Source organism: Patella vulgata, chromosome 3 (genome assembly GCF_932274485.2).
Source record: "Patella vulgata chromosome 3, xgPatVulg1.2, whole genome shotgun sequence".
Lineage (NCBI taxonomy): Eukaryota > Metazoa > Mollusca > Gastropoda > Patellidae > Patella > Patella vulgata.
In genome coordinates, this window is record NC_065881.2 from 39,591,914 (window position 1) to 39,606,689 (window position 14,776).

Genomic DNA, 14,776 nt, shown 5'->3' on the forward strand with positions numbered 1-14,776 from the left:
TTTGAACCTTTGAATGTGTACTCAGTCGTAATGGTGTAACTGTGAAATATTTGAACGGTTTTTACAATCAATAAAAATTGTGACCCCTAGGGTGCCCATAAGCTAAAAATGCGAGTTTTCGTACAATCAGGGTCCATAACCCAAGAAGTTACGGTTATATACATACATTGTAAGTTTTATCAAAATCGGATACAAGCTGTGACATCGAGAGTGTCCACAACCTTGGTAATATTATGTATATGTTTGTCCAGTTCAACATCACGGTGAATCACCATCGGCTGCAGTGCTTTCGTGGTAAGGGATTGAAAAAAACCATAAAAAAAACTTCATTGCTGAGTAATTTTAAAAGCCAGGAATTGCTAAGAAAGCGTCTCCGACGATCTAGACCCCCGGGAGCTCCGGGGCCTAGGCAGTCGCTGGACCCTCGCCTAAAGTCCCAGGACGGTAGCTCCCCCCACCGCACAATCAAGAATTGCTTACGCCGGCCCTGTTTAAACACCACGAACAAAAACAACCCTACTTAACAATTCCAACAAGATCTTAAACATTCCACAGAAAAACTTTTTCTGTAAAAGCTTAAAATTTTAAAATGGCGAGGGCGTAATTTTCGAGATCACAGAAAGGAGCATAATTGATGTCGACCATGGTCATCCTTAATAGAAAAAGCCCACTAACTTTTATAACCTACAGAGTGGCCTTAATGCCGTTCAGAAGCTTAATGAAACTACATAATTTGTGCTAACGTTTTCACAACCTGGGTTGCCCTTCAGGCATTTATTATAACATATAATTATAAACAATATATAGCACAACCGTAAAGATGCACTACTTTCACGTTAAACGATGAAAAGATAAAAGGTATGCCGACACAAACTGATTTCAGCGCTGGTTGAACAACATTTTAAAGTACTTTTTGTCTGTCTTGGGACTATTCATAAATAATGTCATTGTATAAAGATAGACAGTTTAGTGTATTTATACATATTTACATAGTAACCTTGTCTATGGTTACATAGTATATCGGTAACTAATAGGAAACATGCACGCAAGTGTGTTAATCTGTTGTAGATAGGCACAATTTAGAAACAATGAGTGGAAGATAATACTGGGATAGATTTAAGAAAATTAATGACTATTAAGTCGAAGAACGTACTTTTTAATAAAATGGTTTACCATTAATTTCCTTTTCGTGATGTCATCGGCTTTCATTTTATAAAAAGGGAACATTTGGAATTTTACTTGTAGGTGTTGTGCACATCTAAAGATATGTTTATTTACAAATAAAGGCCTATTTTTAATATTACAATCACGTCGATGGTTGCGTACTCTATCACGTTGATGTGTGCCCGTCTCCCCGATGTAGAAATTTTGACACCCATTGCAAGTCAAGACATATTTGTTATTTGGTGTAATATGGTCCGGGCATTTAGATACATAAAACCGGCCCTTGTGATAGATGAATAGAATTTTGCTTTGGTTAGGAGGCGTTTCAGATTAGGTGGCAGTCTTTGTGATATAATGAATTGAACATTATGAAATTTCTTTCTGAGGTTGTCGTTTGAGGCCAAGAGTGTCGTGCTCTCGTACACTGTTTTAAAGAAGTTGGCATGTTGGGGGTTATGAGTAGCGATAAAGGCAATGATATTATCCGAATTGTTTTTTTGCTTTAGTAACCCTCAATATTGGGGTATCAATTACAAAGGCCGTATTGATCCCAACTTCTATTACCTCTAGGGGGTAATGCTGTTTCAATAAATTTCTTTTTAGGTCACCTAATCTGACAATCCGAAGGTCTTCATCTATCACAATGGTGCATATTTTTCTAGCTAAAGAAAAAGGTATATTATTTTTGGTATGGCGTGGGTGAAATGATTTATAAGAAAGGTAATTTGGTATCTGTTTCTTTAGAATACATATCCGTTATAACGCGTTCTCCCCTTCGTTTCACTAGAACGTCTAAGAATGCGATTTGCAAATCGTATGTTTCAATTGTGAATTTGATATTTAGATCTAAATGCAAATCGTTTCAACTGATTTTCTAAATATCTGTAATCCACGCCATGTTCAATTTCTACAATTGGGTATAATTTGTTCTCAAGAAATTCCATTGTTAAATTACTCAATTGTGGTGCCGCCTTGGTACCCATCGCTATACCAAGAATCTGTAGTTTGTTTCGCCAAATGCAAAAGTGTTGTTAGTCAGGATGATTCGTATAGCTTTGAGGATGAAGTTGTTTGAAATTCTCTCATGACTGCATTCAGGATGTTTATCCAACCAATATTCTATGGCCTGAAAGCATAGGTCATTGGAAATGTTGCCATACGTATTACAAACATCCATGGTTACGAAAACGTCGCCATCGTTAAGATTTTGGGGCAATCTATTAACAAAATCTATGTCATCCCCAATAACAGATTTTACATTTGACACGTAAAGGTTTAAGTAAGATATCAATAAGATTTGATAGTATATTAGTAGGGCAACACGAAACGGCAATTATTAGTCTGAATGGGAGGTCGTCTGGCTGTAAAACACTGATGAATTCGACATTTTGGCGTTTAATAGATTCCTTGATCATCTTGGATTTATGCATTTTTGGAAGACCATAAAACTGACTTGTTTTATACTCGAATTTTCGGAGATAATCCTGTTCGTTGTCCGTCAGTTTGTTTTTGTGATCTTGAATTAAGCCATTTATTAATCCCATTGTTCTTTTATCATGGTTCGAATCTATAGTTGTATACACCCGTTTGTCTTCAAGTATTTTAAGGACGTTTCTCTCATAATATTCCACACCCATGGTTCGAATCTATGGTTGTATACACCCGTTTCCCTCATAATATATTGCACATTCATGATAACAATGGCACCCCCATTTGATTTTGCATTGCCGTTTATAGGGAGTAGTGACAACTTGGTTAAATAGTCGATGACATTGTCCAGCGTCACGTCCTTACCCCACCTGGGGTTAAAGTGACTTTTGTTCCTCACAATATCCTTTGGCGCAATATCTTCCCTATCACTGAAAAATCCCTTTAGTCGTAGTTTCCTACAGAAGGCGTCGATATCCCACTCTAATTCCTGTATATTAGCTTTGGGCGTAGGTGTGAATTTTAGTCCTTTGGTTGAAGGTTTATCTCGTAATGATTTAGAACTACGGATGATACATTTATGAGTTTTGGGTGTACTGGTTCTGGGAACTGGATATTGTGTGGACGTTCCTTAAGTGACGCTGAACGTCCTTCTCGTATTGGGGAGGTGGTGGCTGGGATGGTGGTCGATGTGGTTGTGATTGGCCACTCTGAAAAAACTGCCTATGTTGCTTGTTATACCGCTGGTTGTTATTGAGCACGCTTGTCACTTTTCTCCCAGTTTGGCTGTGTACATTCTGATTTTTATCGCCATTGCGTTTTTTTCTCCCAGCTTGGATGCGCACATACTAAAAACTGACTGCTTAAACCTAAGCTAAAGTGATCATGACCATGAAGCTCAGGTCAGGTAATACTGGTAGATTCACGTCAGTCGTTTTTGTAAAGTTCAATGCTTTACTTTTCAAAACAAAGTTAAACAAACTTTATTTTTTTTCTGTTTTTAGAAAATGAACGTTTTCAATATTTGTTTCATCGGTTCATAAACAAGTTTAACGAACTGCCATGTCAAACCTACATGCATATAAACATGAAAGAAAACATTCTAGAAATCCAGACTCTTTGCCAAAACGTGGTGATATGAATGACGATAATTTGTTTTAGATTTGCTTTATATAACAGGAAAATTGTAATATTAAAATACTAATACATGTATTTGTTTATTCATATTAGTATTGGCACATATTATACCAAGTGTTCTAGAAAAGGTAACCATAATCTGTCACTACTAGTACTTAAAGCTAACTGGATCCATGGTTTGGGCTTGAATTTTAGAAGAGGGTTTGAAGAGGATTGTAACGCCTACTTACATCGCGGGTAATATTATTTATAGTATTGGCAAAGGTCAGACGATAACCTTTAAATACGTCACGTACTAGTAAGAAATTATTATTTTGATCTGATTGTTATGTACCAGAACTATCATATATTATTTTTTATTTGCTTGTCTGTGATTCTGATCGTTATAACTAATATAGTATTTTACACCCACAAACCCACTCCGTTTTGATGTCTTACCAAGTTCTGAGAACATTTCGCTAATAATATATGAGAGATGAAAGTTGTAATATCAGTAATTTGAGAAATCTAACCATAACAAAGGGTGCATTGATACACACAATCCGCCTTAAACATAGACAATTGCTAACTCAGTAATCGGCTCAAACTTTAGCTACCTTGTGGCCAGTTTGAAGTGAAACAGAATTATATTTTTTCTCTCTATTGTTTGTTTTATAGAACTATTGTTTAGAAAAATTACCAATATATAAGACAATTAATTGGAAACATATTATTGTATAATAGTGTTTAGAACAGTTATTCAATTTAATAACATTAAACCGTCTCTGTATATACATTTATATTGTACTAACATATGTTATCTTGCCGTTAAATGTTGCTTCCTTTCGCAAAACCTAAAACAAATTTCAAGCATAAAAAACTAAAAGCAGCGTGACTTGCTAGAACACATCAGAAAATATATTTTAGCTATATGGCTGTTACCAAACTAATTGACTCCTGTGAGTATAAATGAAGGGAGTAGATCCTACGATTATCATTGGTACTACTTTTTGTAATGTTTCCGGATTTTTATATTATGTTCATAAAGAAAATATTTATCGTCATACATATAGATATTTTGCACCGTAAGGAATTTTAATTATTTCTGATAAAATGCTCCCGTAGCGACAAACATTGTGGACTATTGGGCGACTTAGCTGCTGTGGGCATATTTTTCGTTGTCTGGTAACCAATCTTTTTATTTAGGGGTGTTGGGGGTATTCTTTTTAAGTGCTTCATACATAGGGTCCTGTATATAATAACTGAATTCTTTAAGAAGAGAGCGATAAGGGCATGTAAAGCTTCTACTCTCCACATTTATACTATCATTTGACATGCACACGTACAACTAGTACAATTTTACACGTGCATGTAAGTGGTTATTTTGTTATCTCAACTTTTAACCTATAGTCGAATTGACATTTTCACTATATCTAAACTTACCGATTCCTTAACTTGTTGCACTTTGAGACTGGCCAAGAAAATAAGAAGAGTTATCATATGGGAAAGCGTAAATAAACCTTATACGACGTGATAATGTCTTATCGTGAAATTTGGTTGAGTAATAATATTATCATGTAGATAAGTCTTAACAAGCTGTTAGAGATAATGTCAATGCCTGCATGTTGATAACTGGTAAATTTTAGTCATCACTTGAGATAAATAAGAATAGATCTACTGGATGATTATGTAATCGGTATTAAAGACCACTTGCCATCTGGACAGAGTATGCATATTTTCTAGCATAAGGGTAAGATAATATGACACCATATTGCCCCTATGATGAGGTACACGAAGTTATGAATGTGACTGCATTTAACATTGTGTGCTACATTGTTCACAAATAGCCTTCATATTGCTGATGTGTCATCGAATTACAATAATAGGTTTGATGTCCTCTGGATACAAAATTGGTCATTTCGGGACTAACACATGGTTCAAATTTATTTCGATAATTCGCTAGCGCGTAAGGGTCTTTAGCAGTGAGAGAACCTTTTGATCAAATGTGCACGCGTTAACTTTTCGGCCACCCAATTTACTTAAGGACAAGGTAAAGTGACAAAAATTGTGTCAAACAGTATGCCACTTAATATGACACATATTAAAGCAAATTATAAACTTGAGTAAAAAACTCACTGAACGCGGAGTAATGCCTGTGAATGTCATTTGCGCTGTCTTCGGAAGTACGGATTGTATTTAATGGGTGATCAGAAAGAAAATGCAATGGTTAGGGCTTTTAAAAATATATAGGTATGTAAATAATTGATTTCCCTCGATTTGTATTCCGTCGGGAGGTTCGATCAACCTGGCGATTATTCGTGCTTCAGTGATATGTCAACAGATGGTCACTGGAGAAGAAGATGGAGACGAAATACCAAAACGGCTAAAGCACATGCGAGTATGTACCTAACATAACGAAATACGTATTACATTAATAGAGAGAGGTTAATTGAAAAAGCGAGTCTTGACGGTTGTTGTACACACCATGGGACAATAGTTGCGTGTGATAAGTAACGTCAGAAAGTTCAAATAATTCTTGTAGATGTAACCGCGTTTGTTGGACATTTTGCGATATTTTCACCATACATTTACGCCTCGGTGATCACAAGATGAGTTTAAAGGGCCAGTGGTAATATAAAAAAAATGGTCTGTGAGTAATTTTTTTTTATATTAGACTTTTGTATCCAAGGGCCATTGTTCTGGTTTTTGAAATAATTTTTTAATCTTTTCAGGTATTGTGACAAAAAGGTGTCACTTTACCTTGCCCTTGATGGCGGGCCTCGGAGGATCCCATCACTGCCACTTATATCCTTTTTTCTGTAACTGAGATTTGTGTGGGGGGCATCTGGGCCACACCATGCACCGTTGTTAATCCGGCCCTAGTTACATCATATCACGCGGCTTGAATCATTGGCTGGAGGGCGCATGCATTGTTTACATAATAATGCTTTTTACTCATTTTATATACCCATTTACACTAAACAGGGGATATTTTTTTATCCAGATATACTTCAAACACCTATATTGCTAATACTTCCAAAAAAAAAAATAGAATTTAATTAGCTCGCACCGATGCCAGCTCTCTAAAAGAGTCGTATACTGTATAAATTTTGATGGCGATCATTTCCAATCTGTCTGATATGTAAGTATATAGGCTATTTCTGATGAAGGCTTCCAACTTGTTCAATCTTTGGTCAAACGTTTGACTACTTGGGGTTGACAAATCAGAATACCCGTTATATTTCACCTATAACAACCCATGTACAGTGCTTCAATGTATCATTTTTTACCCGTTCATTAGAACAACGTTAGCTCATCTAATCTAGTACACCAGGTTACCATAACTGAAATAAAAATATTGCAATAAAATATTCTTTCACCAGTTGTTATCTAGTCGTGCATCTTGTAGGGGATATTGAACACTTGGGTTTGTATTATATTAAGCCATAGTTTTGGTTAATCAATCGACTATTTACAGGAACACCCATGTTTTAGATTGAACACACTTCATGCTTATGTAATAATGTATGAGAAGATATTATTGTTGCAGTCCAAGTTGAGTCGGTGTATAAATAAAAGAAATATAAATACACATAACACGTTCTGCAAATAGATGCACCGGTTATTGAAATAATACCTTTCTATGAATAACAATAACAATGTTATCTGTCTACAGAAATAACACCTCGTGTGGGTTACCAGGACTAGCATACATTTTGTTGTAAAGTTCGCATGTGGAGATGCTTGCGATTTGTTCACGTAAAAGTTAGTGAAATTAAAGACGCCGGATAATATGCAGAGTGTTTCGAATACACAACTGTAAGACAAATATGTTCGTTATAAACTTTTCTAAGATGAAAAGTGTGTATCTAATGTCACTATTTATAACGAACTAGGGTGGTAACTTCAAAAGCCGAAGCTACCAGACAGTCGGCAGCACTGTGGTGTCGGGTTCAAATAAATTGCTCTGTGCGATTCTGTAGAACGAAGAGCATCCTATCTAAAGGAAAGCATTGGGTTAACATCTTGTCAATTTAATGCTTTAGTAATTTGAGACTAACACATATTCATTTTAATTCTATGGTAAATTTTACAGTACCGAGAGGAGGGGGTAAATATTACATGAACAGTAGCGTTTCTTCTACTCACCAACTTCCAACTAAAGCGTATTACCGCTTTAAAGAGCTACTTCAGTGAAGTTAGGGTATTCAATAATATAAATAAGATAAATAATTATAGTAAGCCTAATAACTCATTTAATGAAATGACTACATGAACTTTATAATTAGTAAGTTGGAAAAAATATCAAATACGTATATATCGTATTATTCCACTAGAATACTTGTGAACTTATTTCTGTGTGAATTAAGAAGGCAAAGATAAATATAAATGGAAAGCAGATTGTAGATAAGAAGAAATAGAATTGAACTTTTACTAACAAGTACATGTAGATAATACAATGCAGGCTGAATTCTCAGCTGCAGGTATCTAATAGTCCAGTCTGATTAAAACACAGATCCTATTTCGTTTCGTTTTTATAGTTCAAAATTTCGTTTTACTTTTCTTTACTACGCTAGGATCCGGAAGAGTTGTTATAATACCGGCGTTTTGGTTGCAGTGAGGAATTAGCCAATGAAACGGTTTGTTACGGCGAGTTCTTGGCGCACCATGTACGGAACTGTGGGTAAACCACTAGAAACGTCAACGCTGATTGATTAATTAATCAATGTCTGACGTCATAGGGTCAAAAGCCGCTCGTACGACCTATGACACGACCTTCCAGTACAACTTTTCGGATCTTCATGTAGTGTAGGCCATCAAAAATATATAAAAAAAAGAAACGAATATAGATCTGTATTTTAATCAGATTGCTAATAGTCTATCTATATTGTTTACAGCTTCTGAATTAGACGCCCATTTTTTTTCTAAATAATGTATTATATTAAAGTGTAATGCCCTTCCCCGCCCCCTCAAAAGACGTCTCTAACACGAAAAATAGCATGAAACCTACGCTAATTAGGCCTAATATTTCTAAACCCTATTATCTTCATGTTCGTAAACGAGATTACCAAATTCAGGGCAAATAAATCAAACTTGATTGTCTAACTAGTGAGTATTTCGACTGGTTGGCGGAATGTAATGTCATGGACTTTCATCCCACCTTTCTTTGACACTGCGTTCCTTACCTGATATAATATCTATTGATAGAGAATCGATTTCAGACGAATTATTTGCCCCTGGATTTGTGCCCCTCACCATCCTCCGTAATAAAGTTACGTCACCAAAGTTAATCTTTCGTTAACATGTGTAGAGTGCTTAATTAATGCATTGATGATTCATATAATTATATAACTGTGTAATAATTTAAAAGAAAGCTGACTTTCCGTAATAGACGCAGTTTATGTGCTATAAGATAATTGTGCTATTAGACTAGTAGTTGTTGTTTAGTTTAAAGCACTATAGTTTAAATTAGATTTGACTAGCATGTTTTATGATAAAAGAGTAATAAAATAAATGAATGTACAGAAATAACATGCTGTTTACAACCAATTAAAAACGATGACTACATAACAATAATTAATATAAGATGTGGTAAATTGATTGTAATGTAAGTACTACATAGTTGAAATAGTTTTACATAATAGATAGAGCTGGGTTCAAACATACAGTAGTTCTACTACACAGATGAAAGAAGACAAGTACAGGATTACTCAGTTCAAGATTAACCTAGTATCAAAAGTAGTATTTTCTACAGACCCGAACAAAATGAAATGTTTACAATAATAATAATAATATGTCTATTTATACTCTTCGTAGGGGATATTGAAATGCAAACACCTATGTAGGTTGTGATGATCAATAGTCATGGACACTTGACATGCTTTGAGAGTATGTTCACAGATGAAGAACTTATCTCCCAAAAGAACCACTGAGCTGCCCGTGCGACACGCAATAGCGCCATACACCTACGTGGGAGGGGTTCATTGTCAAATTTGACACTTCAAGGAAGGGTTGATGAAAACTTCTGCGTGCTGGTTTATCCTATCCATGTTTGCTTTCCTATCGGTTCTTGCCTAAGATTTACTGTTTAGCGTATCTTTGCTTTAGTGTGTTACGTTTAATTTGCAGTGAGACGTCTTCAACATGATGAACGTGCTATTGGCATGCTTCAAATGGGTTCTACACAGCAAGCAGTAGCCAACATGCTTAATGTGTCACAGTCTGTGATCAGCAGACTGGAACCGGTACCAGCAAACACACAATGCTGATGATAGACCTCGTTCAGGTCGTCCTAGAGCCACTACACAAGCCCAGGATCGATACATTCCTACGCAGGTCCTGCGAAGTCGAGGACAAACAGTCAATCAGCTTTCTGTAAACTTGTACCAAGTTACAGGAATTCGAGTTACACCCCAAACGATTAGAAATCGGCTACAGGCAGCCCATTTGCATGCGCGACGACCGCGTGTTGTGCCTCCTTTAACTCGCCAGCACATGGCAAACAGGCGTCACTGGTGTAGGCAGCGTAGAAATTGGGGTAATCGTCGATGGGCGGGTGTAATGTTCTCAGATGAGCCCAGATTTACTCTGGATTTCACCGATAGGCGTGCTCGCGTCGTGCTAAGGTAAACGCCAGACAGCATGGCAGATTCGGGCGTGGGTCTGTTATGGTGTGGGGAGGAATCACAGAACGGACTTGCATACTGTTCAGGAAGGATGACTGGTGTGTACTACCGTGGCCACATCCTGGCACCGATAGTTCTGCCCTTTGCTCAACGTGCAGGTCGACGTTTCATCTTTCAAAATGATAATTCCCGTGCCCACCGCGCTCGTGTCGTGAATGACTACCTCCAGAGTCACCATATTGTCCATATGCCTTGGCCAGCCACAAGTCCTGACCTTTCCCCTATAGACCATGTCTGGGACATGATCGGGGGACGTGTTCGTCGACGTCAACGTCAACCGACAACACTGCAAGAATTGGCACTGCAAGAGGAGTTGGTCAGATTGCCCCAAATCGTGATTGGACGGTTAATTAGAACTTAGAAGCATGCCACGACGAATTGCTGAATGTCTGAGGATTGGTGGAGCAATTACTCATTATTAAGACAAAAATCAAAAACGTCCATTTTCACTTTTGACAGTGTATCTCTTTGCGAGTGAAATGGGGCCGTCAGATAAGCCGCCCATATGAACTGTTTATGTTCACGTGTAGGCAATTGGCTTGTTATTAACATACACTGGTTACCTCTAATAAAGAGTATATATAGCGCCAAATCCACAAATCGTGCTCATAGCGCATACAACTATACAAAAGTCTTTTGGCTCTAAGTTTTTTTGAATTTTTTGTCAATTTCTGCAGTGAATTTTGAAAAGACGACCTTTTAATCGAGATTTGAAGATTGACAAAGAAGTCACAAAACGGAGTTCAACTCGGAGTGCATTGCATCTTTCAGCGGCAGCAACAGCAAACGCTCTTTGACCAAAGGTAGTGTCGTATATTGAACCGAAAAGATGAGTTTTTAGTCGAGATTTGAAGATTGATAAAGGAGTCACAAAACGGAGTTCAACTGGGAGTGTATTCCATCTTTCAGCGGCAGCAACAGCAAAAGCTCTTTGTCCAAAGGTAGTGTCGTATATTGAACCGTAAAGGGATTAACCGGGCTTTTCAGACACTCATAAAATGAACCTAGGCCAACAAGCACATGCTTATTCTTAGAACGGAAGAGGGCATATAGAGCATGCGCAGCAAACATACATAGTATAAAATATAGACAAGGATTTAGATTATCAACTCAAACATAACATCCCTCCCCCCTTAAGTTGAAACAATGTCTAGAGTATCAAACTTTGAATTTGAAAAAGTTCCTTTTTAAAATATTTATAATTTTAAAATTATTTTATAAGTCCAATCTGGCAGGGTTTTTTTTTATTATACGGTTAGAACGACGCACAATCTCAGGATTCGGAGTAGTTCGGGCTTCAGGCTCAGGTGGAACTAGCAGTTGTTCTGGCAATGTGAGAATTAATCTCGGGACTTTCTATGGACGGTTCAAGTAGAGCTGATGGTTTACTAGTGTTGCCAGGCAGTGAGTGGCCATGGTGGAATGGGTAAGAATGGCGGCACAGGAGTTTAAAGTTCTGGCTTTGGCGATCTTTCTTCGTCAGGATAATGCTTACGAAGGTGACCCTGGTGTCGACGAAAAATTCGACCATCAACCAACTTTACGCTGAATGTTACTGGACCTAACTTTTGTTCAATAAGACCAGGTAACCATTTTGGCTTCCCTTGAAAATTAGAGTCCACACAGTGTCTCCAGCATAAAATACACGATCCATGGCGTGCAAGTTGTGATGCTGTACGTCATATTCTTGCTTTGTGAGGACACGATTTTGCATTGACAGCAAAACAAGAGCAAGTCGTGTCTTCGGTTTTATTTTAAATAGTAGTTCAGCTGGTGGTTTTCCAGTTGTTGTTTGTGGCGTCACCCGATACGTCAGCAACAGGCGATAGATTCGATCTTCCAGATTACCAGTCGACTTTTTAAGTCCATCTTTAATGGTCTGTACAGCCCGTTCTGCTACACCGTCATCTGCAGGATGGTAGGGCGAGCTGGTTATGTGTTCGATATCGTTTATTTTACAAAACTCTTCAAACTGGCTACTGGTGAAACAGGTACCATCGTCGGACACTATTGTACTTGGCAGTCCTAACGTTGCAAACGTTTGGCGCAACTGTGTTAGTGTGATGTCTGTCATCGAAGACGATACAACATGAGCGCCAATGTACTTGCTGTGAGCGCAATGACGAGTATCATTGTTAATACGATCCATGGCTGTCCTGGCCACTCCCGTGGATGTAAGGGTGCGACTGGGGATGTGCTTGCGTGTACTTGGCATAATTCACACTCTTTCACCCTTTTCTCCATCCATCCCAGGCCACCAGATGTAACTGCGGGCAAGTCCTTTCATGCGGACCATTCCTGGATGACATTCATGTAACTCGTTGAGTAAGCGATCACGGGCTTGTGGTGGGAGGACGGCCTGAGTTCCCCACAACAACACTCCTTGTTCTACACTCAGTCAATGTTGTCGGTTGTTGTATTGTTGTATGAACTGAATTCAGGTGTATTAGCAATGTTGTCTCCAGTCACTATGGATTGACGAAATGGTGTAGGTACCGGAAGTCTGCTTAATCCATCTGCATTAGCATTACTATCGCCACGTTTATAGCTCAAATGGTATTGGTAGTTCGACGCTGTATCCTTGCACTAACCATTGGTGAAATCAAACGATCTTCTATCAGAAGTCCTAGCAGTGCCTTATGGTCAGTCTGTATAATGAAATTTTTTAATCCAAACATGATAGCCAGGCCCTCTCGGTCAATATGGGCATAGTTTTTCTCGGCAGGCGCGGGTAATCTAAATGCGTATGCAACTGGTTTATCGGGTCCATCTATCATTTGGTGAGAGATAACAGCGCCAACTCCGTATGGGGAGGCATCGCAACTAAGTATCAGTTGTAGGTCAGGGTTGTAGTGTACAAGAACACTTGAAGACTGCAAAAGCCCCTTTGACCTGTCGAACGCATTTTGCTGTTCTTTCCCCCAATGCCAAGGTTTGTCGTTACGTAGTAACTTGTACAGTGGTGCAAGTACCGAACTTAATTATCCATGAACTTGTGGTAGTAGTTAATCAATCCGAGATAACACTTTAACTCTGTCACCGATGTAGGCAATGGTGCATTTTGATTAGCGGTGACCTTTTCATTCGTTGGGTGAATGCGATCTTTGTCCAGTTTGTGACCTAAACCTTCACATGTAGGCTGTAGAAATTTACATTTCTTATAGTTTTGTTTCAGGCCAGCTTCTTGTAGACGCCTCAAGACAGTTATTAAGTTGGCGTTAGCTTCGCGGTACGTTCGTCCAGAATAAACAGAACGAGTAGATTTTCTTCGACCACAGGACATAAAAGTTTGATTTTCGGGCAAAATGTGTCGAAACATTGAAAAAAGTACATTAATATTAATTGGATTCGAAATCTCAAGGCTTATTTTCCGCAAAGGCCAATGTGTTCACTGGTTAAAAACATTCCAAATATATTTTATCAATACAGATATATTTGTTTTGTTGTTCCGTAACAAAAATTTGAAGAATCCGGAAACGCGCAATAAAAGGAAATCATATGTTGTTGCGGCTGAATTAGATTGCGGTAACAGCTACACTGACGATTTTCAGGAGTTGTTATATCAGTGTGTAAGGGGATATCACTTCAAAACCAATTATTCGTTAAAACCAGCGGCTACCAGGCAGGATACGCCCACATTTTCGAGAGATGGATAGAGAACAAGATAACAAGAAAGTGATTTTTCCTAATATCAAGGGCCATAATTCAGGAAATTAAAATTCAATATGCGCGAATATCGAAAGGAACTGAGATCGTTGTGTTATAAACTTACATTTCAAGTTTTAACAAAATCGGATAAAAATTGTGACCTCTATAGGGTCCACAACCTTGATATACCATATTTTTACGCTATATGAGAACGAATGGCGGCCATTTTGTCTGTCAATTTTGGGTTGATTTTCACGAAATTCGAATTCAGTCGTCCTTTGGGTGTAACAGTGATATAATAATACAGTTTTTTAAATCGAAAAAAATTATGACCTCTATAGGGTCCACAAGCTAAAAACGCGATTTTTCGTACAATCAGGGGCCATAATTCAGGAAGTTACCAACCGATATGCGCAAATATCGCAAGGAACCGAGATCTTTGGGTTATAAACTTAAATTTCAAGTTTCAACAAAATCGGATAAAAATTGTGACGTCTATAGGGTCCATAATCTTGATATACCATATTTTTACGCTATTTGAGAACGAACGGCGGCCATTTTGTCTGTCAATTTCGGGCCGATTTTCACGAAATTCGAACTCATTCACCCTTAGGGTGTAACGGTGATATAATAATACGGGTTTTTAAATCGGATTAAATTTATGACTTCTATAGGGTCCACAAGCTAAAACGCGATTTTGAGTACAATCAGGGGCCATAATTCAGGAAGTTATG

At 37.8% G+C, this 14,776-nt stretch overlaps 1 protein-coding gene across 1 annotated transcript in view; it reads left to right on the plus strand.

Annotated features, from left to right (window-relative positions):
- The first annotated feature begins 3,867 nt into the window (after nt 1–3,867).
- Nucleotides 3,868–14,776, plus strand: part of LOC126815322 (uncharacterized) — a 35,495-nt gene continuing 24,586 nt past the window's right edge. The window contains exon 1 of the mRNA XM_050540898.2: nt 3,868–3,966. The gene's annotated coding sequence lies outside the window, so the exon portion shown is untranslated. The remainder of the gene's footprint in view (nt 3,967–14,776) is intronic.